The 27,781-nt window shown below is 38.2% G+C and overlaps 1 long non-coding RNA gene across 1 annotated transcript; it reads right to left on the reverse strand.

Annotated features, from left to right (window-relative positions):
• Positions 1-5,955: 5,955 nt before the first annotated feature.
• LOC130569500 (uncharacterized) lies at positions 5,956-13,907 on the reverse strand. Its single transcript, XR_008964853.1, has 3 exons — positions 13,625-13,907; positions 13,223-13,331; positions 5,956-6,795 (listed from the first exon to the last, which is right to left on the reverse strand). It is a non-coding gene; the product is annotated as an uncharacterized LOC130569500 (long non-coding RNA).
• Between the last annotated feature and the right edge of the window lie 13,874 nt (positions 13,908-27,781).

Below are 27,781 nucleotides of genomic sequence, written 5' to 3' on the forward strand. Positions count from 1 at the left end.
GTGCTGCATTAACACTGTATTCTTTACTGATAACTACTAAGGAAGAAAGATTAACTAATCAGTAGGGAACTGCATACTGATGTTTAAAGTAAGTAACAATTAGTTACGTATTACTTTTTTAATAGTCGTTAATAACAAGTAAATGCTGTATGCCTTTTGCAGAACTTTACAATAACTTAGGCTCATTAAAATCCATTAACCCTTCATTAACAGTTGCTTAAAATAATTTAGCCTATAAACAGTTAAAGATACCTGTTTGGTATTAAAATTAATTATACAAATAGTTTTAATTCATTTGAACAAATTCTTTCTGGAACTGTGATATTTTATTAATATTGATTCAAAACAAATCAATCTATTGTGCTTTTCAACCAAAACTAGTAAAAAAGAATCCCCCTCTTAATCATTGTCACTAACGCTTCTGTGGAAAAAATGGAAATGTTCCTTGTCAATCAATCCTAACAGTATTTCAACCACAACCACAAATTATGCACTGTTACTTTAAGGGGGAAGGGCATGAACATGACGTCACCGTATGCGGAAGTCACAGCAGCAGCGTGTTCAGATTGAATGATGCTAAAACGCTAAACCACATATATAATTAGAAAGACCAGTTGCGCAATTTACTTTATTGATATATTCAACATGAAATCGCCACTGTGATGAAAGCTACAGTAAAGAAAAGCAAACAAGATGCTGTGATTCACAAAAACAACTGGAAACTAATAATCGAAACTTGGATTTACAGTTAACATTTTGTGTCAGATATGTTAAGTTTTGCGAAAAGACTATACCCAATTTCATATATTGCATTGACTACTGTGACTATTGTGTAACTGTAAAGTTTTTGTTAGTACTGTATTTATGGCTCTCACTAAATGTTTCGAGTCAGATCCGTGGGCCTGGCTTGTTAGTTTTACGACAACAGTTCAAGTTTCCCATGCCATTTGTGCAGTCAGATAAAGACGCTTTATTTTTGCATTTGTAAAAGTATTAATGGTGTAATAAATGTTTATGGATTCAAAGATATTTTAAGAGCCCATAACCCCAATCCCTACCTTTACCCTAAATCTAACCACTTGTCAACCATTAAACACAAAACACGAGTAAAAGTACAGTCACATGTATTTATTCTATAAAATGAACAAAACAGTATAAACGTATTACAAACAAGTTGCGTTGCAGACCTTCTGAACTGAAACCATATGATAACTTTATACGAGGAACTCCGAAACGGACATCAACACATCTTTTAACAAACCGGAACATTACAATGACGTATTCAGTAAAGAGAGCCAATAGCATTTCACGCTGACGCAATAACGCTGTCTGTCTAGAGTTCTTTCATTAGGCTGACGTAACTTGGCACCAGAATTGAAAATCGGGAAACACGGCAAAAAAAAGCTTTCCGTTCCTCATATAATCGATCGTTTGACCTTGATACACTTGGAATATTTGTACTTTTTAAACATTTTAACTGTTTTTTGTTATTTAATATATAAATGTGTTACGTTACTTGCTCAAAATACCTGTGTATGTGTAATGTAAATACAGTTGTCACGACATTTTATGTAAACGACAAAAATGTATATTTTATAATGACGGTAGGCGATAGTTTTGCGTGCAGCCAAGGTTTTTTTTACAGTAATGTTTTATTTATTAGTAACACTTTTCATTTTTAATTTCCTATATCCCAGAATTACGTTTTATTAATGGGTTATTATGATTTTCACTTTATAATACTGTTCCGGATCATAATTATTTAATACTAATATGGTAAGGCCTGAGTAATCATTAAAAATGTACCATGTTTTTTCACTTTATAAGACAGTTCCGGATCATAAGTAATTACTTAATACTGATATGGTAAGACCTGAGTAATTACTAAAAGTTACCATGATTTTCACTTCATAATACTGTTCCGGATCATAAGTAATTACTTAATACTGATGTGGTTACACTTATTACTAAAAAGTTACCGTGATTTTTACAGAATAATTCAGTAACAGAGTAATACTATTTTTTAATACTTACTAATGGGTTAGCAAGAATTTCTTAATAAAATAAACACAACTCTTCAGCTTTTGTCAACCAGACTCATAATAAGCAACAAGGAGAGCTATGTCAGATATGTTTGTTAGGTAAGTTGGATAGTGACTTGATTAGGAGGTGAAGATTCATTAGATTTATTTCATTGATATGATTGATACGAAAAATAAAATCTTGATGAAGACAATATTGGACAATAGTTTGGTGATATAAAATAATTACGTTTACTGAAAGTAAACAAAATTAGTTAAAATTGTATTTTTAATAGTAATCAAGATTATATATAACCAGTTTATTGACATAGATATTTTTAGCAGCTGTTAATGAGTAGTTAATAGTTAATTATTTTAAATGAGCCTAGCTATTGTAAAATTCTGCAGGAGACATACAGCATTTAGTATTTATTAATGACTATTAAATAAGTAACTAATTGCTACTTACTTTAAACACCAGTATGCTGTTACATACTGATTAGTTAATCTTTCTTCCTTATTAGTGATCAGTAATGACTCATTAGTTCTTGCATAACTACCTATTAAGTATGAAATGGTATTATAAAGTTTTACCATTGAAATTCAATATCAGAATATGTTTTGATGAAGTGAGAGAGAGGCTTTAAACCTTGGACAGTGACAGCGCCTCCCGCTGACCACGCTCCTCCTGCACCTGGCAGGGTGCGGTGACATCATGGAAGATCTTCGGTTTACAGAGCTGGCCTTTACATTGTCAAATACCTCATAAACCGGCTTTGTTGTGGAATAACAAAAGCCATAACCATGGAAATTAATAAAAGAAACTTCATTAAACAGGTACATCATGATTAAAAAAAGCAGAGAGGCCTCGTGCCAGAAAGTGCATTGAGGTCCAAAGAACAAGGAGCAGATCATTCCTAAATCATTCATCAAAAAGAAACGCAGAAATCAAGAGAAGCAATATTTTCCATTGTTGTACCACGAGATGAACATCTCTGTGTGGAGGTCATGGTGGGATGCTGAGAGGCCATAAAAAGTCCAGGAAAAGTCCTATGATCAAAGATGGGTCAGAGGCAGGTCACCGTTCAGGAACGTTTGGGGAGCTATTAGTTGTTCTCATAAGAAGGTACATTGTGAGCATAAATCTGTGCCAACTGTTCGGTTTGGTCAAAAAATGAACAACAGCAATTTGAGTGGTGAGAGCGACTCTCAGTAACTTAGATTCAATATTCAAGATTTTATTTGTCACATACACAGTTCTATAGAGAATATACACCCAGCAGTGAAATGTAGGTCGGATCAGCTCCATAGACAGTGCAATTATTATAAAAAACAAACAAAAGAAAAATAGAAATAATGTAAAGATAAAGGTATATACAGTATAGTCCATGATAGAAGTAAACTGTAAATATTTACATGAGCAGGAATGTGCAAGACAATGTGCAAACAGATAAGGCGGTTACTTAGCAGCAACAAAAAAAGAGCAGTCAGTGCTGTGTGCAAGTAGCAGTGTCACTATATTGGATGTTGAATGTTCTTAGAGTGCAATGAGTGAGGTCAAATGATGTTAAGAGATGGGCTGGGGAAAAAGCTTCTTCTAAGTCTCTCTGTTTTGGCCATCAGGCTACGGAAGCGGTGGTTGAAGTCTTTTATGATTTTGCAGCTCTGCTGTTGCAGCGTTTGAGGTAGCTGTCCTGCAGGGATGGTACAGCCGACCCTGAGATGCTCTCAGCTAAGCGCACAACTCTCTGCAGGGATTTGCAGTCTTGGCTGGAGCTGTTCCCATACCACACTGAGATGCTCTGAGTTAAAACACTCTCTAGGGCCCCTGAATAGAACGTTTTCAGGATTGTTGGTGAAACCCTGAATTTCCTCAGCTGTTGCAGATGGTAGTCTTTGCCTGGCTTTATTCACCTGTTTCTGAATGTGTGAAGTCCATGTCAGGTCCTCAGAGATGTTTACACCGAGGTACTTGTAGCTGCTCACCCTCTCCACAGGGGTCCCTTTGATCATAAGAGGAGTATAAGCCCGCTGCTGTCTCTTCCTGAAGTCCACAATCAGCTCTTTGGTTTTGGTCACATTCAGAGAGAGTTGTCCTGTCACCAAGATGTTAATTTCTCTACCTAAGTAAGCAGTCTTGTTATTGTTGGAAATAAGGTCTATAAACACCGCATCATCAGCAAATTTGATAATAGTAGTGGAGCTATGAGAAGACAAGCTGTCATGTGTATAGAGAGAGTAGAGTATGGGACTTAGGACGCAGCCCTGTGGCGCTCCTACGCTCAGGGTGATGGAGTTGGACTGGCCTAATACCTGAGGTCTGCCAGTGAGAAAATCTTGGATCCAATCGCAGAGTGAAGGATTCAGGCCAAGATTCAGGAGTTTGTCAGTTAGCTTACACTCCAAAAATGCTGGGTTATTTTCAACCTAGCATTGGGTCAAAAAGGGACGAACCCAACCATTGGGTTAAACTAACCCAGCAAATGGTTTATATTTGACCCTTCAATGGATTAAAATAACCCAGCATTCTGGGTTAAAACAACCCAGCATAGGTTAATTTAAAAGTATAGGTAATTTTTGACCCAATGCTGGGTTGAAAATAACCCAGCATTTTTTAGAGTGTATACTGGGAACTATTGAAAGCTGAGCTGTATATGAATAGCAGCCTTACACAGTTACCATTGTTGCTGTCAATGTGCGTTTTAGTTATGCATGCTGGTTTTTAGCATGCAATGTACTGGTGTCCCCATTAGGATTCTTACAATAACAAACTTAAAGGAACCATTCACCCAAAAATGTACCACCATTTGCCACCATTGTCTACCATAGTAGGTAAAATGTATTTGTTCTGTTGAACACAAAAGAAGATATTTTGGAGAATGTATAGGAAAGAAAACAGTTCTGGGGAACTTTTGACTACCATTGTATGACTACTATGGTAGTCAATGGTGGCCAAGAACTGTTTGGTTACAGCCATTCTTCCAAATATCTTTATCTGTGTTCATCAGAACAAGGAAATTTACACAGATTTGGAACAACTCTAGGGTGAGTAAATGATGACAGAATTTTCAGTTTTGGGTGAACTGTCCCTTTACGTAATAAGCACTACTTATAGCATAGATTTAAAGTGCTGTAATTCTAATAAAAACTTATTTTTCTCACCAAATTCTGTTACCTTGTCATTATCACAACATCATGTTTGCATCAAACGATTACAACATCCTCCCATATGAAAGTTTATTTTCATTCTTTGTGTAAGTCTGACCTAAAATTAAACTACTTTAACTGAGCTGCTTGCAGCTTTTACTTTTTCTGAAGATCTTCAAAGCGAAGAATATTAAAATAGCCTGAAGAGGATTTAAAGTGTTTATTGCATAATGTTATTTTAGGTAATGTCTGCTAATATTAGAGGGTCAAAATTTTTCCAAAGGTCCTGACCCATCCACTGCTGTCGGTACATTTGGTCTCAATGGTAATGTTTATCAGACTGACTTGCCTATATTAATTTAAAGGCATAGTTCACCTAAAAATGAAAATTCTGTAATTGAATCACCCTTTTGTCTTTTCAAACCTGTGTGACCAACACTCTCCAAAATATCTCCTTTTGTGTCCTGCAGAATAAAGAAAGTCACACAGGTTTGAAATGACAAGAGGGTGAGTAAATGATGAGCAAATGATAACAGAATTGTCATTTTTGGGTGGATTATTAGTTTAATGTAAAAAATCAACCAAGATAATCTCTTTACAGGATCTGTAACAAAATCTAAAATGTAAAAACGTATAAAATGTTACTAATTGCTAATATGACAGCAGCGTTAAAATGTTATCATTCGCTTTAAGATATAAGTAGGACCAATTTTTTAGTCAATTAAAAAACAATAACAATAAATTGATACATTAATCAAAAACAGATTTATTCAGTCATTTTTAACAATGCCCATTGAAATCCACAACCAAACAGGTCATAGACTATGCATTTGTTCATATGGTAAACTCTATGTTCACAGTCTCTCTCTCCCGCTCATTCGATTTGTCTGTCTAACTGGACTGTCACTGACATTCCAGCTCGGTCTAATTTCAGTGGCTTTTTTCACCTGTTCAGTGTTATTTTTAATCATAAATGTTTCCACTCTGTGATGTTAAAATCTGGAAACGCAGCGATACAGCCACAGAACCTTCACCAGTGTTTGCACGCTCTGATTAAGGGCGCCTAGAGAGACGGTGATCGGGCCTCAGTGTGTAGAGCAGGAGACAGACGCCACGGCAGCAATATCTCGCACAAAACACGTATGATGAAGGAATGGAAAAGTTTGGTCTCTAACATGTTCACCTATTTTTAATTCTCTTTCTAAACATTTTTCTAACACTGAGATTAAACCCTTTTTTGCCTTATTACCATTTATTGCTTTTATTGGCTGAGGAAGGCGTGAAATAGGATATTTTAACAAGTCTTCTTTCTTTTTCCAGTAAAAGAAAGTGGCGAAAACAAGCGTTTACACATCTCCACCATTTCCACACTCTCAGATGCTTTTTCCAATAGCCTGTTCAATAATGGGTCCGGTCAGCTTAAATGAATAGTTCACTCAAAAATTACAATTATCATTTACTCACCTTCATGTCATTTAAAACCTGTGTACAGTATTACACTTTCTTCTGTGAACCAGATAAGATATTTTGAGAAATGTCTCAGTGGTTTTGTGTCCATACAATGGAAGTCAATGGGGTCCGATGTTGTTTGGTTACCAACGTTGTTCATCATATTTTCTTTTGTGTTCTGCAGGAAAAAGAAAGTCATACAAGTTAGTAATGACCTGAGGATGAGTAAATGATGAAAGAATTTTCCTATTTAAAAAAATCCTTTAATGCACCAACGGGACAAAACATAAAATTTAGTCGCTTTAAGGTCGAATTGACACCAGTGTTTATTTTAATTGCCAGTACGGAATGCAAAGTTTTACTGATATTTTTACTTCTGGCAGGAGAACTCTGTTTTTCAGTTATCACCGTTTTAGAGAGGAGCAAGTGACTGCTTTCAGCTGTCAGGTATTAAGGAAGGTGAGAAACAGAGCATGCAGACCAGCACCATGTGCACGCATTTGCCGGAGAGGAGATGCTGCCATTACTGACCAATCGCTCTGTCATGTGGTGTTGATGTTTGGATTTGGAACATAGAAATGGTGTGTAATTCTTGGACGACCTTTCTTCTAACTATTACCGCTTTTGTGTCTTAATACGCCAGTGCTATCACTTTGGCAAATTCACATTTTTCCTCCTGGCAAGGAGATTAGGTCATTTCTCTTTAAATAGCAATTTCATGTTTCCACACGGTTTACTGTACAGTTAAAGGGAGAGTTCACCCAAAAAATAAAATACTGTCATCATTTACTCACCCTCGTGTCCAATGAACACAGAGAAAGATATTTGGAAGAATGTTTGTAACCAAACAGTTCTTGGCCACCATTGACTACCATTGAATAACAATGGTAGTCAAAAGTGCCCCAGAACTGTTTACTTCCTTACATACTTAAAAATATCTTCTTTTATGTTCAACAGAACATAGACATTTCTAAAGCAATTTTTCTTACTATGGTAGGCAATGGTGGCCATGAACTGTGTGGTTACAAGCATTCTTCCAAATATCTTTCACTGTGTTTGTCAGAACAAAGAAATGTATACAGATTTGGAAGAGTAAATGAAGACAGAATTTTTTATTTTGGGGAGAACTGTTCCTTTAAATTGGTAAAACTGGCCTTAGAGCCTTTTAATACTTTAAACGAAGGGAGTATTTTATCAGTCCATGGAAGTGAAGGCTAGCGCCAAACACTACCAGTTGATCTGCAGGAATGCATACAATATAACCACACCATGACAAGCCCTTCGTGCAAATTTCCAGTGCGCCTTATTTATCTCGTGTACGCGGAGAGAGAATCGGATGTGGAGCAAATAGGAAGCAGGACACTGTGAGGATTCCCTCCTGACCAAATCGCAGACCGACACAGAGGGGCCTAATTAAAGCCATGTTCGTTTGGGTGAGGCCCGAGTTCCATGGATGAATCTACAAAAGCTACAAACTCGAAAAACTTTTTTGGCTGCCGAACGGCAGTGCTGAGCATTGACTCATTTGTCTGCTGTTCGGAGATGAAAGCAACGAAAACAAACACAAACAAGGGAGAGTGGTCAATGGAAGGCTAAGGCTGTCATGACCTTGAGGAATTTCTGCTGGCCGATTTATTAAAGATATCGACTGCTGTGTGTTTCTGACACCTGTGTATTCATTTTGGTACAATACCAACAGATGACTAGAGAGTACAACATTTGGCAAAATGTAATACTTGCTATCTGTCTGTCTGGCTATGAATCTGTCTTAAACCTACAGTAGACCACCAAGAAGATTAGAGAAAGTCTTTTTAAAGGTGCTGTGTGTAATATTTTGGAGGATCCATTGACAGAAGTGCAATATAATATACATAACTGTCATGATCCTGTCCTTCCTGTCAGTTTTTTCCTAGATTCTGTGGACAGGGTCGTGGCAGTAGCACACCTTTTATGTTTGTTATGTTATGTGTGGAGACACGTGACCTTTGTTTGGACTTTGCACCGCGTGTCCTCCGGTCTCGTCTCTTGGCCCCGCCCCCTTGTTTCTCCGTTAGCGTCCCATTAGTGTTTCATTCCCCGCACCTGCCCCTTGTATCTTCCCGTTAGTTTTCCTTTAGTGTTAATTCCTGCCACCTGCCCATCACCTGCCCTGAATTATTGCCCTTGGTTAATGTCCCCATTTAAATGCCTCTCGTCTCTTGTTCCGTGCAGTTCATTGTGTATGTGTGTGCTAATCCATGCCTTGTATTCCCTCGTCGTTCATTGTGTTCCTGTTTTGCCTGATCAAGTTTTGGATTATAACATTTTGGATTAGATCTTTTGTTACCAAAACTTTCAAGACCCCCAAGTGGGTAGTTTTCTGTTTGTATTGTTTTCTCTTGCCGTTTTCCCCCCTCGTGTGTTTATTATTTAATTAAAGTATTTTTTGTTTATTCAAGCTGTCTGCACCTGGGTCCTTCCTGTCCGAGATTCATGACACATAACTATGTCTTCAGAGGTGTATAAAGACCTTACATAATGAAGCGCTATGTTTTTATTACCTTAGAAAGAGCTATTTCTATCTACATACGCCGAGGGTCCCCTAAAATGAAATTCGCCATGTTGTTTCTACAGTAGCCCTAAACGGACAGTATAATTACGTTATGTCCTTCTGCAAAGAAGCGAAAAAGCAATGACATCTTAGTCCTGTGTCAGCCACAGTAGTGGTTCGGAAGGGAGGGGTGAGCAGTGGAGTGAGCCGTTGGTTGCAATTCGCAAGCTCACCACTAGACCGCTAAATTTCATACACTGGACCTTTAATGACCAAAAATGGTCAGGGACTGCCTAATATCAGATGTGAGGGAAAGAGTTTACAAGACAACTGTGAAAGTAGCAAAAAAATTCAAAAAGGCGAACCAGTGCCATGGACGGCACATGACCCGTGAGCTCCAAGGATGACGTGATGAAGAGATGCAGCACGGTCTTAAAGTCCTGCGCCATGTCAAACATTGTGTTTTGGCAATGAGGTAACAAAAATCAACAGCTGATTCCCAAACTTCCCAAAATAACACAAGTGAATCTATAAATTGATTGGAAGATTTTTTTTTGGTGGTGTAAAGGTTCTGAGGTAGAAATCTTGCTCTAGAAAGCCCCCAAAAAAGGATTTATAGACAACACTGATCCTGTCTTTGTTAATGCATCAAATAGTTGTTTAGTTGTATTTTTAATAATGGCAAGGCACGATAGCGGTAATCACGGCTGTATGTGCATAGCGGGTTCAGATGCTATTTCGGTAGACTAAACGGGTGAAGGAGTCCCTTCCGAAAACAAACAAACAGGCGAGCTGAAGATCATTGAGAACGCTGTGCCCCAACCACAACGCGGTTTAGTCGGTGTCTGCAACAGGAGGAGACTAATTTATCTCAAACTAATTAAACAAGCTTCTATTAGCAACTAATTTTCTGCCATGGAAAGTCACCTCTTGATCTCGGGCTCTAAAATAAGCCCGCTGACAACATAAGGGGAAAACGGGGATCAGGCCAATCTAAATGAACGCCCAGCTGCCAAAACAGATCAAGCATGAGATTCTGGCATTCGCCCTGCCACTTAACTCCACGTGCCAGATATTTATTCACACGAGATGACTTCTCACGGTTAGCACATTCAATTTGTAAGGATCGATAAAACGATATGTATAAATGATACATCTACTGTATAAAGACTTGCAGGGTGTGTGCGAAACATGCGAAACATAAAGAACGTACATACTGTAATATTATTTCTAGAAATGTGACATCAATCTTAACATGCTGCCTACCGGGTAAGTCCATGTAGGATCATTTAAACATTTTCCACTGCTGTATGCATCACTGTACTTCAGCAAAGCTCAGAAAAAATTACAGATGTAGAATGTACACATACAGTACATAGTACAGTGGGTAAATATTTTTAGTCAAATAGTTATTTAGAAGTTTTATCAATATTTTGTAATATGTATTTTGGTGTAATTTGTTGGGGTAGTTCACCCAAAAATGTAAATTCTTTCATCATGTACTCCTCCATGTCATTCCAAACCTGAATGACTTTCTTCTGCAAAGCACATAAGATATTTGATAACAAAACAACCTGACAACCATTGACTTTCCTTGTATGGACACAAAATCACAGTTCAGTTCTCAAAATATCTTCTTTTGTGTTCCACAACAAAAAGAGTCATATACAGATTTTGAATGACATGGGTGTAAATAAATTGACAATTTTTATTTTTGGGTGGATTATTACTTTAAGTATTTCATTAAAAAAAAGAAAAAAAGAAAAAATTGCAGATGAATGATATAATATTGACCGCCAAGCAACATCCAATGGCTCGCATATTTAAAATGTGACTACAGTTATCTGTATAGATATCATTCTTGGTTGAGCGGAAATTTATAAATTCACATTTCCTTGGCACCTGTCTAAATGTTTGCACTTATTGCAATGAATTCTGGGATTACTTAAAGGGATAGTTCACCCAAAAATGAAAATTCTGCCATCATTTATTCACCCTCTGGTTGTTCCAAACCTGTACAAATCTCTTGGTTCTGCTGAACACAAAGAAAGATATTTGGAAGAATGTCAGTAACCAAACAGATTTCATCCCCCATTTACTGCCATAGAAAATAAATACTATGGGAGTAAATGAGATGAGATCTGCTTGGTTACTGACATTCTTCCAAATATCTCTCTGTTGTTTCTGCAGAACAAAGAAATTTATACAGGTTTGGAACAATCTGAGGGAGAGTAAATGATAACCGAATTTTCATTTTTGGGTGAACTATCCCTTTAATGCCGTGTGAATGATTTTTAATGGGATAGTTCACCTTCTAAATGAAAATCCACCCTGTTGTCATTTTAAACCTGTGTGATTTTCTTTCTTCTGCAAAACACAAAAGAAGATATTATTTTAATGTTGGTAACCAAAAACCGTTGGTCCCCAACAATGACTTCTATTGTATGGACACAAAACCAATGCAAGTCAACGGGGACCAACGGTTTTCTGTTACCAACATTTTCCAAAATATCTTCTTTTGTGTTCTGCAGAAGAAAGTCATACAGGTTTGAAATGACAAGAGTGCGTGTAAATAATGACAGAATTTTCATTTCGAATGTGAAATATTCCTGCTGCCTTACCTTCTAGTTGCAAGGACATTACGCAACCTTGAAGAATAACCTTCTAGTCTAGTGCACCTACAATGCTTTGAAATATTTTTAAAATAGGCAGCTCACTGCGTTTAGGTTTCTTCTCCAAAGATCCACATGCATGTTAAGGAAACATGAGGTCAGAACGAGGGCCACAGCAGCGTGTGAGAATCAGTTAAACATCACTACGCCTTCCACACCACATCTTTACTGATTAACACGCAGCGAGCAGAACACATGGCAACAACATGTCTCTCTCTCGCACACACAACCGGCTGCTCATGGGAGAGGAAAAACTAAACGCAGGGCCCGAGAGCCAGACACGCAAGCGGATATATCGCGTATGCGTGTTTTCAGGAGGGGCTGCTGCATTTCATTTTTCATCGGTCCTTTGCCCGCTCCGTGGCCTCTGTCTCTAAGGGCCGCCCACAAACTCGGGACTTCATACCAGACAAGTGCATCACCTCGCGTCGGAAAGAATGAACACATTGCTCCCTAATGCATTTCAAATGAGCGCAGGTATTTTGGAGAGAGTGTGCTTATCTAAGTGACGGCCCCCTTACATGCACCACGTGACCCAGGAGGTGTCATCTGCACGAGGGGTATGAATGGAGATGTGCAAGTATATACAAACAACAAAAGCAAAGCTAAATGAACTTTGAAGAGAAGAATAATACTCTGTGATCTTAATGAAGCGCCTTGTGAATATAAAAGCAGCTGTTTCTCACTGGAGAATATTATAAACCATCGCTTAGACAAATGGGCAAACTAACAAAGTCAATACATAACTCGCGCAAGCCGTTTCATAACAGTTTTTACAATGAGCATATTTAACGTTTTTGACCGATGCGTCAATGTGCTACACATGTGTTTGCTAAAATGGGAAAAAAAACTGTCGACAAATCCTTTTCGACAGTAGATGCAACCCAATCTGCACTCTGGTGTTTGAAGTAAGCTGACCCGTGTGGACCCTAGAAGGGCCCCGCTGGGATAACAGAGCTGAGGGACATTCGGGCCACTCGCACCCCCTCACAACATCCCCTTTAATTATTTTTATAATGCAAGTGAAGAAGTGAATGGAAACTATGTGCAGCCTCCCGTGGTGGTGAAGGGGGTTGGTTCTTATTTTTTTCCTCTTTTTCTATGGTACTACTGCAGGGGTTGGATCTATAAACACATCAGTCACTTGCTGTCTCTCTCACTTTTCCAGCAGGATGGTATGACTATGACGTCGAGGATACATGGAGACATTGTAAATGTGTGTGTCCAGAAGGATTCGGCACATTCGGCACCGTTCCTAAAGAACATGCTTTAAGTCATGCCTAAAAGTGTCACCTTAAGTTTTGGAATGATGTTTGGATAGCTTTTTTATTCTAATGATTCATTTTATCAGTTACAGAACAATTATCATCTCTTTGCCTTTTTTGAAAAAACAAACAGCTTACCCCCAAAATAAAAACATTCAACTTAATGTCATTCCAACTGTATTTCTTTCTTCTTTAAAAGTTATTTGAATCCATGTGCACTGTAGTCCTGTTGAAGGCTCGGCGGTAGCTGTATGTGAGCAACATAATAAGTGTAAGCAGTCATTGTACAAAAATTGACTGACTTGGTTGACATCAGACGTCAAATGTCACTGATTCTTGTGCATCACATGATCATGTGATTTTAATCAATGGTTAATGTTAAGACACTTAAAAGTCTTGCATTAAAAAGGACTTATATAAATAAAAATTATACTGTATGTGGTTTCATCGTATTTCAAATTTTCATAAATCACCATCATATAAAATAGACAGACAGAAACATTAGTGGGTTGAAATCAAGTTTAGTAAATAAATACTCACTTCCTCTCTTCTACAGCATCTCTTTTATTTTTTCATCTCTCTCTTTTCCTTTGTTTATGCGGTGTGCCCCGTCTTTGACCTCATTGTCTGCGTGCTCCTAAACGTTTCTCTTCGCATCCATCACTTGATTCTAACCTACTTCCCTCCCTCTTCCAGCATCATCCGTCCTCGCTTTTTCCCCGTCAGCGTCTCATTACTTTTACCCACCAGAATGTGGATTCACTCCACTTCATGCAAGCAGAAAAACCACAAGTTGTTCTAGCTGGAGCGCGGCCCGACACTGCCAGGCCTGACAGTGGCCTAAGCCTGCACTTCCCCTGACTCTGTTCTCGTCAAGGAAATTAAAGAGGAGAGTAAAAACAGCTCGCGAGCGCTCTGACTGTTACCCCTCACAGGACGCTGGCCGTCGGCCACAGGCTTTGTGCTTCCTACTAGAATACTCTAGTATTCAGGACGCTGAGGCGATGCAACCCATGAATGAGCTCAGATGAGCAGGAAGGACTGTTGGTCAATAAAAAACAAGGATATTAGAAGATAAAAAGTAGAACTTTTAAGGGAACTTTTACACATTTTTGTATTTATACACATTTTGAATTTATATAAAAATGTATAATCTAAAAAGGTCCTAAAATGAGTGTAACGAAAATATTTCTTTTTTTAAAATTATTGCATATTTGATTTATGATTATGATATTTTTCATAAGTTTTGAGAATTTTTTTCTTTTTACAATTTATACATGCCAATCATGAATATGAAGATTCTCAGGGTTAATCATATGACCAACATTTTCTTTAAAAAAATCTAAACGTTAATTGGTGTTATCATTTTAAAAACGTAATGGCTTTGACCTTGACCCAAAAAGGGTGCACTACACATTGGGCTGTCAGACGATTAATCGCGATTAATCGCATCCAGAATAAACGTTTGTGTTTACATAATATATGTCTGTGTACTGTGCATATTAATTTTGTATTTATAAAAACATACACATACATGCGTGTATTTAAGCGAAATATAAAATATAAAAATGTATAATCATTTTTTTATAATTTGTAATAATAATGTAAATATTTCCTAAATCAACATATACATGTAAATCCATAGGTACAAATTAATATGCACAGTACACAGACATATTATCTAAACACAAACTTTTATTCTGCATATGATTAATCGCAGTTGACTGTTTGACAGCCCTTACGTAACATTTAAAAAGTTTTGTCAGAAAAAGTTATTTTCACTTTTTTTGTATAAAAATCTAAAAATTATACTTAAGTAAGTATTTATGAGCCTTTTTTCTCACGACTGTTACAACATCTAGACAAATTTATACTTCAAGCCCCCCAAAAATATCAAAATTTAATTTAATTCAAGAATTTGCAATGCATAAAAAACATGGTTGGTCACATTGTATTATGTTCAAATGGTCTTTAACACGGTATAATAAGCTACCATGTAAACCAATTACCTTTAGTTAAGGGTCTAACTACAGTATGTGAGTCAAGGCACCCGCTAGTATGTGATCGAGTGTTTCTGTTATGGCCAAAATAGTGATATCAGCCTCCCTCTACCTGAGAGAACTGGCAGCGATGGTTGAATGCTTTTACTTGATGTGCATGCATGAGGGTCGCAGACGGGTTCGCGTTCCAGTCTGACAGGATCGGACCACACGGGTCTGTGCTCCCTCACAGGATATAAAAATTGTTCCCAGGCGCCTCCTGTATTGCCCATAGATTTTAGGACAAATCTGACATTCAAGACAACGGTCAAAATTGGTCATAAAATCCCAACGGACCCGACGGGAGTGAAACGCCTTTGCATTGTGTGCTCTTGAAATGAGCTGCCCTAGCAATACCACAGCAGGTCAAAACGCCAGGGCAACATTTCCCATTACACTAACAAGAAATATTTTCATTATTCTTTTGGTTTGTTCATTTTTTATTTGTCTGGTAACAGCACATGTCAAGTATTCACTGCTCAGCTTTTTCCAAGCCAAGAAATGCGCAAAAACAATGAACAAGAAAAAAAGGAGAGTGAGAATACTGGGAATATTAATTTTCCGAAGTATGTGGATACAATAAATACCAGGCATCAATAGGCCATTAAAATATTTTGCTGCCAAGCGAGTGAAAGTCAATAGACGTAAAGTCACAGGCAGCACAACGAGAATTTTTAATTGTGAAAAATGACGTTATATCTTACATCAGCCCTATAAGAAGGTCCAATGCATCCGGACCTGAATTCCTCGATTTATAATTAGAAGATTAGAATAACAAAAATTTGCCAAAGCGAAAGGTAAGGAACCAATTACGGCGCTCGTTTGCTTAGTTTTCGGCAACGAATTCACTTCTCCGTTTGGTAACAAGAAACATGACCAAACAAGCTGTTTCTAATGTGAACTATATCTTCCCCTTACCCAAAGCTCAGGTCTAGCGGGTAAGATTTACTGTTTGATTTGGAGTTCAGAACCATGGCAGTACATTTTTCATTTACTAAGGAGGACAGGATTTTTATTGCAAAGGATTAATAAAACAAGCATTGGAACACCCTCAAAGCCAGAATCTGACTGCTCGAGATCTGCTTAACTCAGCAAATCAAAATAAATCTTTATAAAGGTAGAGCTACACTCACCTAAAGGATTATTAGGAACACCTGTTCAATTTCTCATTAATGCAATTATCTAATCAACCAATCACATGGCAGTTGCTTCAATGCATTTAGGGGTGTGGTCCTGGTCAAGACAATCTCCTGAACTCCAAACTGAATGTCAGAATGGGAAAGAAAGGTGATTTAAGCAATTTTGAGCGTGGCATGGTTGTTGGTGCCAGACGGGCCGGTCTGAGTATTTCACAATCTGCTCAGTTACTGGGATTTTCACGCACAACCATTTCTAGGGTTTACAAAGAATGGTGTGAAAAGGGAAAAACATCCAGTATGCGGCAGTCCTGTGGGCGAAAATGCCTTGTTGATGCTAGAGGTCAGAGGAGAATGGGCCGACTGATTCAAGCTGATAGAAGAGCAACTTTGACTGAAATAACCACTCGTTACAACCGAGGTATGCAGCAAAGCATTTGTGAAGCCACAACACGCACAACCTTGAGGCAGATGGGCTACAACAGCAGAAGACCCCACCGGGTACCACTCATCTCCACTACAAATAGGAAAAAGAGGCTACAATTTGCACGAGCTCACCAAAATTGGACAGTTGAAGACTGGAAAAATGTTGCCTGGTCTGATGAGTCTCGATTTCTGTTGAGACATTCAAATGGTAGAGTCAGAATTTGGCGTAAACAGAATGAGAACATGGATCCATCATGCCTTGTTACCACTGTGCAGGCTGGTGGTGGTGGTGTAATGGTGTGGGGGATGTTTTCTTGGCACACTTTAGGCCCCTTAGTGCCAATTGGGCATCGTTTAAATGCCACGGCCTACCTGAGCATTGTTTCTGACCATGTCCATCCCTTTATGACCACCATGTACCCATCCTCTAATGGCTACTTCCAGCAGGATAATGCACCATGTCACAAAGCTCGAATCATTTCAAATTGGTTTCTTGAACATGACAATGAGTTCACTGTACTAGAATGGCCCCCACAGTCACCAGATCTCAACCCGATAGAACATCTTTGGGATGTGGTGGAACGGGAGCTTCGTGCCCTGGATGTGCATCCCACAAATCTCCATCAACTGCAAGATGCTATCCTATCAATATGGGCCAACATTTCTAAAGAATGCTTTCAGCACCTTGTTGAATCAATGCCACGTAGAATTAAGGCAGTTCTGAAGGCGAAAGGGGGTCAAACACCGTATTAGTATGGTGTTCCTAATAATCCTATAGGTGAGTGTATATGGGGCTCTTGGACACACAATGCGCACTTTAGCCTTGAAAACCCAGGACACGGGTGAGGTTAATGGGGTCAAAGAGAGAAGTGAGGTTGGAGAACAAATGACTGACACCTTTTTAAAAAATTAAGAGAAAGCGAACAGTTTCATTCTACTCTTAAACGGACAGTTCACCCAAAAATGAAAATTCTGTCATCCTTTACTCACCCTCAGATTGTTCCAAAGCTGTTTAAATTTCTTTGCACTTCCAAACAGATCTAATCCCCAACTGATTCCCATATTTTTTATTTTCCGTACTATGGCAGTAAATGGGGGATGAGATCTGTTTGGTTACTGACATTCTTCCAAATATCTTCCTTTGTGTTTAGAAGAACAAAGAAATATAGAATTATACAGGTTTGGAACAATCTGAGGGTGAGTCAATAATGACAAAATTTTCATTTTTGGGTGAACTATCACTTTAACTTTCCTATAATATGCACTACAGTACTACAGTGTGAAGCTGTGTATGGAATTAAATACTTCATCTTTCTATTGACTCATTACTTAATAAATGTTTTAAATTAGATACAAGATACTAGACAGCTCTCACTGAATTAAAAGGATAATTTACCTAAAAATAAAAATTCTTTCATCATTTAATCACCTTCCAAACATGTATGAACAGAACACAAAAGATTTTTTTAAGAACGCTGGTGACCAAACAGCACTTCTATTGTATGGCTACCAAACCACTGAGACATTTCTCCAAATATCTTATTTTGTGTTCCACAGAAGAACGAGTCATATACAGGTTTTAAACCACATGAACAAATGATTTTAATTTTGGGGTGAACTATCCTTTTAAACAGGCAACATGTGACAACAATGCAACAATGTAGTGATGTCATGTCACAGACTATTTGACAGCACTGAGCAGTATTCAGTAAATGAAAAGCAAGTATCCAATACCAACTGTTGCCAGAGAGAGGGTGAAAGAGGTCATACCTCCATCCCATAAAGACTGCCAGCATCACAGTCAGCGAGTGTGCAGGAGTGAGAAAGTCTACGAACTTCATTCAGTCCAACCTTGAATGACCCCAGCGGTGAACAAGATCTCGCATCAGTTCACCGGTCACCCTAATGAAAGCACATGATGAACTTTAGTGTGATGACAAGTAAGTACATCAATTACATATAGTGACAATAGTGACATTCAAATAAAATCTCTTGGATTAATATACACCGGTTTCCTTACAGAATATCGCCACATGATTGTCTCATCAATGAACGCTTAATGAATAAGCTTTGAATGCCAGCAGTATGCTAAACTGAAATCGGCTGACCTGTTGTGAACTTTCTCTAATGTTCTCGACGCCATGTTTTATCCATCAGCGTTTTAATAAAGTTATGTAAAAAACCCAATGAGCACATCAAGAATCAGCCCTCGAAAGCAGTGATTTATCCTATCTGAACTAAATATTGCGCAAGGACCCACCGCCGGATAATTAAAAAGATATTACGTGTACGAGAAAGTGAACAATGTGGGAAAATATCATGGAAAATATTAGCAGGACGGAAAATGTTACAGGTATTTGGATTCCATGAGATACTGTAATAATACAAAGCGCTCTGCCTCCGAGATGACAAAAGTTCCAGAAAAACATTAGATCTCCTCAGATCCTACCTCCTCACACACCACACACATAAACACACACACACATACATGCCTCCCTAATGAGTTGGTTTGGCTGCGCTTGCAGTCGGGCAAATTCGTGAATTATGACATAACCCAAACCCTTCCGACAGATCTGAAGTCTGAAGTTGATTTACAGAGGCCTCGGAGGACTGAGCGAGAGAAACAGAATCCTTTCTTGAATTTCACTTTATCTTGTTCTCTCTGGACATGTACATTTTTAAAGGTATCATATTTAATATTTAATCTTTAGTCACGTCTTTAGAAAACCAGTGTCTGCCTAATGCAAATTGATTCAATTGTTAAAAAAACTGCCATGACACTTGCACACACAGACACACGTATAGACATTTAAAGCTACTGTATAATAAAAACGACAAATGGACACAATTGTTTTTATATAATAATATTGAGGGTTAGCTTAAAGGTATCCCATAAGAATTATCACAGATGAGATCTCTTTTATCACAATTATTTCTTCAAGACATCAATGAGAGCAAATGGAAACTTTTGTTGACGTGTCATGAGTCTATTTCTCCTTAAAAAAGAGCCAGAAATCTAACAAATGTGTCCTTTAGAGTTTTAAAAGAGATCTCAACAATGTCTCAAACTCACCTCGATGTCAATATGAACTTTCCCCAAATACAGATTATTTGACCTATAATCTACATTCATTTTACAGCTCCACAATCTTAAAGTAATAGTTCACCTGAAAATGAAAATTCTTTCGTCTTTTACTCACCCTCATGTCATTTCAAACCTATATAACTTTATATCTTCTGCATAAAAGAAGATATTTTGAAGAATGTTGTCAACCAGCACCTATTGACTTGCATTGGTTTTGTGTCCATACAATTGAAGTCAATAGGTACCAGCGCTGTTCGGTTACCAATTTTCTTCAAAATATATAAGAGGGTTATACTGGTTTGAAATGACAAGAGGGTGAGTAAATGATGAAGACTTTCATTTTGGGATGAACTATCACTTTAATACTTTTTAACAATTGTCTCGTTTGTTTTTCTTTCAATTCTAGGAGAAACATCTCAGACTAAGATGATACTTATAAAAACAACTGAGAACTCTATTAAATCCACTGAGCTTGGAAAAAGCAACCTAGGAGCAATAACATTTTCCTAAATATCCCTATCTCAGTATGAAAAACATTGCGTCCATGAAAGTCGTCCTCACTCGTACATCTTCAAAGGTCTGTGTGTGTGTGTGTGTGTGTGTGTGTGTGTGTGTGTGTGTTTGAGCGAGAACAACAGAGACCTGTGTGTGTGTGTTGGAATAATTACCTGCAGATGCCGGCCTTAGTTGGGGGGTATAAATCTCTAACCACATCAGAAATTATCCATAAAATTTACAGCTTAGGAAAACCACGTGTGTGGCTCTTTAGCAGCCTAAATCTACAAAGCCTTCGCTAGCGCTCTCCCACAACAGGACAGTGAGATGGGGGGGGGGGGTGTGGGGGGGCAGCGCAACGGAAGGAAGGAAATTACACCAACCTTCTTCGCTTAATTGTTTTTAATGCAACCTGCCCCCTCGATGTCATGCGAAGGAAATAAATCAGTCAAAACAGCTCCGGTAAATACTATACCGCCAACTGCCAACCCGAAAGATTAAATAAAATGTTTATAGGGGGCAAAAAGCTAGGCCATCAATCAATATAATATGGAAGAATGGCTTAGAAACAGTTGTTAGGATCGGGCAAGAAATACTGTACATGTCGTGATTTAAACGAGAAAATATATTTGCCCGTAAAGCGATTACACAAAGTTTCCACCGGGGCTGGAACGAGTTGTACATCTGAGATGCATGACTCCAGATGCATCAATCTACTGGCTGTCTGTTGATTTACACAAACATGTGGTTCTGGGCTACTGTGTACTGACTGACAGCGTTTGGGACCTTGATACCAGTCTAGAGGAGCGTAATGATGCTCAGAAATTAAATCAGTATGAGATGGAAACTAGAGCAAAGGTGACGGAAGGTTATGGAGTTCATAGTGCCGTTTGGTGGTGACTGATGGATAAGACATTACACGCTTGGGATTATTGATTTGTTTTGATTCTGGGGTTGTGTCTCAGTTTCAGATCGAATTCAGAGGAGGGCATTTTGTGTGATGTTATGCAAAAAACCAGGTATATTTTTCCAGCAATATTATAAGGCCTTTATATATTTTTTAATGTAAATTCTAGCACTAAATAATTGTGAATGGAAATGACAAGGTGCGAAAAATACTGATGACTCTTGCAATACTCAACTTGTGAAATCAAATGCTCTCTAGCATTAGAATGATTTTAGCATTAGCATAGATTTTCTTAAAGGTGCAAGCTTTAACCAGGCCAGGAGTTTAATTGAATTTTTTTTTTTTCTCGATTGGAGTTTTGGGTTCCTCGCCACCGTTTGCATACTGTTTTGCACTATTTGTCTGGCCGGGGGGGGGCTGCTTTAGAATTTTAAAGTTTTACTTAATTAATATTGCATATAGGAATTTATAGTCTGTTTAATATTTGACCTGTGCTTCTCTCTCCTTTATCTTCTGACCGGCGACCATCTGACCGGCCCAGCTCAGACAAATCCATCCCCATCCGAGAGCAAAAACGGACTAGTTGTCACATTAATGCTAAATTTACAATACTTGGTATTTAATGCTAAACTTACATCACATGACAGCAGTTTGAAGTTACGGCTGCACTCAGTGACTTTGATTGGAGGTAGCTGGATGGGTGTTTGTAGGGAGTGGGGGGGCTTGTTGGTTGTGGTTCGGGGCGTTTCATTTGTTGGGACTGTGTGGGTCTGGTCTGGTTGGTCTTGTTTTGTGGTCGATGTCGGACAACAGAGCAATAAAGTTACAGTAATTATGCCATTACTATTTTTTCCCTGGTTGTCCCTCTGTTGTCTGTTGTTGATCGCGGAATGGGACCGGGTTGGACCTGCACGGTTTCGGCGGGTGGGGCTTCCTGGGTCGCGGCTCGTGGGCTCTCCCTGTTCTTCGTGGACGTTGCTCGGTGGCTTTGGTCGGGGTCACTGAGTGCAGCTATGACACGTCAGAGGAGATCTGGCCGTCCCGGCTGTGCCTGGTTTCTCCCGAGGTTTCTTTTTCTCCATTTATTCATCATTGGAGTTTGGGTTCCTCGCCACAGCAGTGCAGTGTTGGCTTGCTCACCGGGGGACTGCATTTATTTATTTATTCATTTATTTATTAGATATTATTTATTATAATGATCTGGTCTATAAACACCATGCACTGTGCTGTGTTTTACCTTTCTGTGTTTTTCTTATTTGCTCCTGTAAAGCTGCTTTGGAACAATGCACATTGTGAACAGCGCTATATAAATAAAATTGAATTGAATCTTAAATGTGTGCTTTCACTGTGCGTGCGTGTCTGCGTGCGTGCGTGTGTGTGTGTGTGTGTGTGTGTGTGTGTGTGTGTGTGTGTGTGTGTGCGTGTGTGTGTGTGTGTGTGTGTGTGTGTGCGTGTGTGTGCGTCTGTGTGTGTGCATGCGTGTCTGTGTGTGTGTATGTGCGGTGCTTGCGTGTGTGTGTGTGTCTACGCGTCCGTGTGTGTGTCTATGTCTATGTGTGTTAGTACGTGTGCATATTGTGTGTGTGGAGTGTTTTGTATGTGGGTGTGTCTGTCTTCTGTGTTTTCACCTTTTTCTTGTTTTTACAGGTATAACTTTAATTGTTTTGCTTATAGTCAATATGTCTCATGTACAGCTGATTTGTAACAATGAAATTTGTAAAAAGCGTTGATTTGAGTTGATTTGAGTTGAATACCTCAATTGAGTTCCACAAGTCCAAAGTTACAGATTCAGTTTCAATGGCCTGCCAAAAAAACAAGAACACACAAGAATGATCAAAAATACAAGAAACACACAACAAAATGTAGCATACAACAAAAAGAAAAACTGCAAAAATTATTCGAAGACTTGGTGGACCTCTCTAAAATCTTAAAATAAAAGATTTATCTTAAAAAACCCAAACTTGGAGAGTAGATATGCGTTTAGTCTCTGTCCACCGCTCTGCTTGGGGTGACATCATCAATATTGCTTAGAGTTTTGTTATGTGTGCAATACATAAAAATCAGTTTAAAAGAAAAACCTACTCTGCAAAAAACACAACGCAAACGTTGTCCGCTCTTGAAATGGCACGACAGGTGCTCACCTCCTGCTCTCAGTGATGGAAAATGAAGTGGGAACCAAGCCAGTGTACTTCCCCCGAGGCTCCTCTGTTCTTCATGGAGATGGTGGCAATGGGTCAGAAGATGCAGAGAGAGAGAAAGACAGAAGGATTGGCCGTCCTGTCCTTGTAATGATCTCCTCAGTGTATTGGATGGCGTCAGAAGGCTCTAGGAGGTAATCACAGTGTTTATTGTCACAGGTGGACCACTGTGTACGACTCTGTGCTGGAAACCCAGCTGTAGGGACCAGCGTCACTGTCGGCCAGTGTGTGGTTGCGCGTCTGTATTTGTTGCCGTGTGCGCTACGTTGCCAGAGGCCTTCATTCTGACAGTGCTCTGAAGTTATGACCTTTGACCTTACAAGAAATAGAGAGAGTGTTAGTAAGATATCGGAAATATTTCCCTGTTTGGAACATTTCTACCCTTACTTCAGCCGAAGGTTAAAACTTCACCTAATAATCACATTCTTAATGTAAGGCTCGGCTCCCTGGTATTTCGTCCGGATTTGAATCGCGGCACCACAGTAGCATTTTATAATGTTTAGAAAATAACGTTTAGTGGTAAATCATATTGAATAATGACATAAATAAAACAATATATTATTAATTTATTTTTTTACTTTACTTTGATTTTATTTTTATTATTTTGTTACTCTTTAAAATCTGTACTTAATTACACAATTACATTATATGATTTAATTTTAATTGTTAAAAAATGATATGCCTTAAATTATAATTCTGCATCCTCAAAGTGATAGTTCACCCAAAAATGAAAAATCTGTCATCATTTATTCACCCTTATGTCATGTCAAACCTGTATGACTTTTCTATCTTCTGCAGAACACAAAAGAAGATATTCTGAAGAATGATGTTAACCGAACAACGGCAGTAGCCATTGACTTCCTTCAATTGTGTGTACATACGATAGAAGTGAATGGGTACCGCCGTTTTTCGGCTACCAACATTCTTCAAAATATCTTCTTTTGTGTTCTATGGAATAAAGAAAGTCATACGGTTTGAAATGACAAGAGGATGAGTAAATAATAACAGAATTTTAGGGTGAACTATTCCTTTGATTAGGCATTGAACTGTTATTTTAAAGACATTAAAGACCACTTTGGAAGACGTAAACAATGTTTTCCTATTTCACAGGTTTGAACAAAATGCAACCAACAGAACATTTAAAACCGAATCAAAATGTTCATCTTTAAAAATGATTAAAAAAATCATATGAAATAAAAACTGAAATCAGAAGTGCTATATAAAGGCAATTCTCAATTTCAAAAGTTCTAATAAGTCTTGTTTTAACTAACTGTACAGTTTTAGTCACGATTTCCTATCAGTCGCTGTAGCTAAAATAAAAACATCATTTACTAGTGTTATCTATACTGTCAGTGTCATTGTGCGTGCCACTGGAAAACTAATTATTACGATGTAAAACGGATCGAAGGAGCAGCAAATGATCAGATGACTGAATTCGAGATCGATCACAGCTCAAAAACATCAGCGGAATAAAGATAACATCTACTCAGTGGTACTGAGTCAAGTCAATTTTCCCTGTGGAGATCAGTGTAAACAGCACTGGCGACAGGAGTGGGATTTGATTTGGCCCGTGCAACAGATGGAGAAAACAGGAAAACGATGGGCTGGGGTAGAGCGTAATTGCAAGTGAGAATGATAGTGGGATGGAGAGAGAGAGATAGAAAAGACTCTGCCAGACAGTGTGGTGAGTCTTGGCTGAGCTCTTGTTTTTACCAAACAGCTGATGTCCCGGTTCATCCTAGGACAGATTTTAAGGGACCCAGACGCCCAATCTCAAGAATCAGAACCCAGACTAGCCCACTGAGCACCAATGACATCTACAGGAACTCGCAGTACACGCATAAAGTCTCTCGTTCCCTCTGGAGCTGACGAAAGGTTAGCCAAGTATCACAAATCTTCTCTCATCACTTTCTTTTATGGGATCTAATAATAGAGAGCATGGCCGTAGCCAGGGTTTGAAAATGAGTGAGGTCCATGGTGGGGTGTCAATAATTATACCTAATATTACCAATAAATGCTATAAATCGTTCTACTTTAGTAAACATAATGACTAGTAAATAAACAAATGATAAATGTATACCTATAAACATGGCTTGATACTGTGGCTAGTGGTTTTCCAAAAAATGCAACTGGTCCTACTCTACCCGGGTCGCGAATCAGCATCGGTCCGGTGTGGGAGACGAGTGTCTGTCGCTAGGGCACCTCTTGAAATCGGGGAGTCAGATTTACTTGCACAGCTCTCTCTCGCTGGCCTCCGTTTCACTAGCCACCCAGCATTTTCACGGTCAACAATTTTGCTTTTGGGAAATGATTTTATATGACAATGGCATTCTGTGAGACCATGCTTCGAAAAACATGCCCAAAATAAAAATGTTACCATGCGCAACTCCACACTTTATGTGTCATTACGTGAAAACGTGTATGCGAGTGTGTCATTACGGGTATACAGTGCGGAGATTGCATACGCACGCATTCACTCACAACTCTTTCAATCGGATGACGCCGCCAGCCTCCCGCATCAAGTGAAATGAATCCATCTTTTACACCACTGACAATAAACTACTTTGTAAACTGTATAGACTGAATTATATATGTGTAACGAATGAATGAATAATGAATATTCATTCAGAGCTTCACATTTTATTTTTCAATATGAAACATTACCGAGGTCCGGACCTCGTGACCTCATAGCTGGCTATGGCCATGATAGAGAGAAAGAGGAAAAGAGTAAGAGACAGAGACATATTTACCATTTCTGTGAATGAATGAAATTTTTCCATTTATACTGAATCCAATCCTAGACTTTTTAGTGCCGTGTTATGACTTTATATTCAAGAAACCCAACGTTACTCTTACAGTTCCTCTTCATATGTAATCCAACATTTCGTTTCTCTCCTCCATGTCTTTTCGCTCTTATGATTTCATGCTAAAGCAGCTTCTCTGTCTTGCATTATACTTCACAGAACTTTAGAGAAGGATTGAGGTCAGGACCTCTGTGTAAATATACGTAATCTGCCTGAAAAATCAACTGGCTGTTTACTCATTAAAGGGATAGTTCACTCCAAATTGAACATTTTGTCATCATTACCTCATGACATTCCGACCCCGGGTTATTTCTTTTTCGGAGAACCGCAAAAAGAGATCTTGGGCAGAATGCCACAGCTTCTGTTTTTCATACAAGGATTTTCATACAAAGTATATGGTGACTTACACTGCAAAGCTCCAAAAGGTTAAAAAAGAAGCATAAAAGTTTTATGACTCAGTATTTTAAAGTATCATAAAAGTGTCAAAAGTCCATATGCTACGATCCAGGATATCTTCCTTGTATGGACAAGCTCAGACATTCTGCACAAGATCTTTTTTCTTTGTTTTACAGAAGAACGTAATCTGTGGTTACACCAAATTGGACATTTTAGCATAAATTGTTCCTTTAACAGAATCATATTTTTTATGTCTGCTTTTTGATATTATCCCACCTGCCAGAATGTTGTTCAAAACGATTTTTTCCTCGAAGATTGGTTGGAAACAAGTCCAGTGTGATGATGTATGCTGCAGTAGAAAAACAAACAATATAATTCAATTAAAATAATTATATATATATATATATATATATTATAATATATATATATATATATATAATTTGCATTTATAACTGTACAAAGGTCACATGTCTTTTTAGTATAAAAAACTGCTTATAAAAACAAATGCACGACACATTATCTCAGCGGTTACAATATCTCATTCAGCAACGGAAAACCTGGAAAAGTTCGATCGCTGGAAACATTTACATGACTGCTCTTCTCCTGTGTTTCTATTTGCAAATAAACAGCAGATTTTCCTATGCTATGTGCAACACCGAGAGTGTGTGTGTGTTTGTTAGAGAGGACAGAGATAAAGTGAGAAAGATACAAAAACACTATGTGACTCATACCGAGCGCTGTAAATATTGTACACATGCACGCACTAGAAGAAATGCACTATAAAAGGCAAGCAAAAAACATATTTCCACAAACATGATCAGAACATTTTTCTCTGAAAATTGATTCATCATTGAAACATTTGTAATAAAAGTAAAAAGGTAATGCTCATAATGGGCAGCGTCAACTCACGTCTCTAGCAGTCAGTGCTAGAGTATTTAAGTAATAAGTATTTTTCCCTATTCATTTCATAGAGATTATTCTGAGCCTGGAAACAAACCAACAAGTTCCAAGATAAATCAAAGTAAATGATATAAAGAACAAAAAGTATTTGAAAATCACTAAAAAGACATAAAAAGAATGTGTACTCATAAGGGAATGAATGAAGTACTTATTCTGCGTAAAATATTTTGACTGATGTAACCTGACATGTGATGTAACTTGACAGTTTTTAAGCTGTCTGTTGAATTTTCAAACTGAAAATTCTGTCATGA

Source organism: Triplophysa rosa, linkage group LG18, assembly GCF_024868665.1.
Source record: "Triplophysa rosa linkage group LG18, Trosa_1v2, whole genome shotgun sequence".
Classification (NCBI taxonomy): domain Eukaryota; kingdom Metazoa; phylum Chordata; class Actinopteri; order Cypriniformes; family Nemacheilidae; genus Triplophysa; species Triplophysa rosa.